The following is a 2,286-nucleotide window of genomic DNA, read 5'->3' on the forward strand; positions in this document are numbered from 1 at the left end:
GTTTGTGATTGTTCAGTAGATGATAAAAATTTGTAAAATTCTGTATTTGTTTGTACACCTAGCATTTTTGCATAAATGTGTCCTTGTCTGGCCTAGCTAAAGCTACCGCGAGCTGGCTGGCTAGATCGTTTGGGCAAGCTTGCATGTTAGTATCAAACTTGCGTTTGGGGTAAACGCCATATTCCTTGGGCAAGCTTCCATGTTAGTATTATTTCTTCTTTCCATGCAAACGATGTGCTCAATACAAGAGTCCATGACACGTTGCACGTATTGTGAGCGGAACGGGAAGTGCCTTCTTTTAATTATCACTCAGTGCATTCTCGAACTCGGTGCTGCTAATCGCATGTAAAGATTCCAACCCCGCATGCGATCTCAACCCAACTCTTCGTCGCCTGTACTACTCTCCGCACATTCATGACGGTCACCCGCCCTCGGACATGATTGGACGCAGCCATTGTATTGCAAATTTTGTTTGACATGAGCTCCCAGTTAGCCTTAGCTAAGCTAGGCTAGGAAATATTTATGTGTGTCACCAAACGCCAAGGATTATGGCGTTTACCCCAAACGCCAAGTTTAGTGGCGTCTCCCCTTTGCCACATCAGCGCCAACCGGATAAGTGTAGGTCAATGCCAAACGCCATTGGTTGTGGTGTCTCTAATGCAATCCAAACGTCAGGGATGTTGGCGTGACCAAAAAGGTCAAATTCAAAAGTATTTTTAAAACGGGATCAATTCCTGCTAATCTCCGTGTATAAGGTCAAAACAGAAATTTCGTCCGCTCGCAGCACTATTGTTTACCTCTAGTTCTATGCATGCAAGCGTGGTGGTGAGGACTTCAAGCCGTGTTTCAGCCTTTCACGCAGGCCTCTGCCACGAGGTTACAATACGTTTGACCACGTGAAAATGTTAATGTGGCTACGTGGAGCTCCAACCCACTGGCAGACCTGCGACAGCACTTAATACACAGGACACGAAAGCTTTGATGCAGCGTAGCTCGCTGCTGAAGATCTGCCTAACAACAACAGGCGCCATCAGAGTGATGAGATAGACAGACAGTACTGCTTGTTTTGACAGGCACGAGATTTCAAAAAGAGTAAAATACAAGTGTAGTTGTGGAGTATTCTCGCGAAAAAAATGAAGAGCCAAGTGCAGTGGCGGAGCTAGCATTTGACATCTGGATGGTCCGCCTCAAAAATTTTTGACAACAACTATGAATGTGAATGACGTAACTAATTGTCCGTATCACATAGAAATAGATCAATATGGTCTTACGAACACACTAAAATTTACATGCAAGTCTCACTTTTGCATAAACGAAGCCTAAAAAGTACATATGTTGAGATAGTGCACAACAAAACAAATAGAAGCAATGGTTACGCGAGCAAATTGGTTGATGGGTTAATCTGGAGAGGTTTCATGACCGATAAGATATATGCTCTTTGGATTTTGTCTTTCTATAGTACTCCCTCCGTACCTAAATCGTTTTGGTAGGCTGGTTTAGCATACTAAAAGTCTAAAATAACTTATATTTAGGTGCAGAGTAAGTAGTATATAACTGATCTGAACAAAGTCCTTCACAAGCCATGCTTGTTGTTAATTAAAGTGTTTTTATAATTAATCTGAATGAAATTTCTTATTCATGCAACTAGCTGTTCTCCCCATTAATTTTTTCTATCCATTCATTCAAAAGATGAAGATCGCCGTCGTCGCAAAACATAAATCAAAAATTGGGTAATTGGGGAATGGGCGAATGGTACCTCAAATCAGTCCGAGCTGAGTGCTGGAGTGCCGACTGGGTGGCTGCCGCCGGCTTGCAGAAGCGCCGGGCGGTCGGGTCAGGGCAGGGTCCCGTCCAGGGGCGGTGGCGAGGCTAGCACCGAGCGCCGGGCAGGCCGCGGGCGCGACAGAGAAGCAGGGGCGTAGGAGCCTCCTAGGCGGCTGCGTTTCTGGCGACCGGCGAGGGCGGTGAGGCAGGCGGAGGCGGCGATGGGCGGCTGGCGGCTGGGCATCGGGCAGGTTCTCTTGGTGCATCAGGCAGACAGCCTGCGTATGCGTGGAGGACGTGGATTTTGTCTAACACTATGCGCGCACAACTTGTATCCTCGCCACCCATCCAGCATGCAGTCCCATCAGTGTGGCCCATCAAATTGTTAGCCATGCATGGTATTCGACCCTCACATGAGGGGCTAGCGTGTGTATATCAGACCGTATTGAAACAGATGCGGGGCCAGGGCCTATAGGTTCCTGACACACATGTCCTTTAGATTCCTGACCGCCATGTACTACC

The 2,286-nt window shown here is 47.0% G+C and overlaps 1 long non-coding RNA gene across 1 annotated transcript in view; it reads right to left on the reverse strand.

Moving 5' to 3' along the window:
• Nucleotides 1-2,046, reverse strand: part of LOC119325454 — a 3,230-nt gene extending 1,184 nt beyond the window's left edge. The window contains exon 1 of the long non-coding RNA XR_005157534.1: nucleotides 1,757-2,046. This is a non-coding gene — a long non-coding RNA (uncharacterized LOC119325454). The remainder of the gene's footprint in view (nucleotides 1-1,756) is intronic.
• Between the last annotated feature and the right edge of the window lie 240 nt (nucleotides 2,047-2,286).

Source organism: Triticum dicoccoides, chromosome 6B, assembly GCF_002162155.2.
Source record: "Triticum dicoccoides isolate Atlit2015 ecotype Zavitan chromosome 6B, WEW_v2.0, whole genome shotgun sequence".
Taxonomy (NCBI): Eukaryota; Viridiplantae; Streptophyta; class Magnoliopsida; order Poales; family Poaceae; genus Triticum; species Triticum dicoccoides.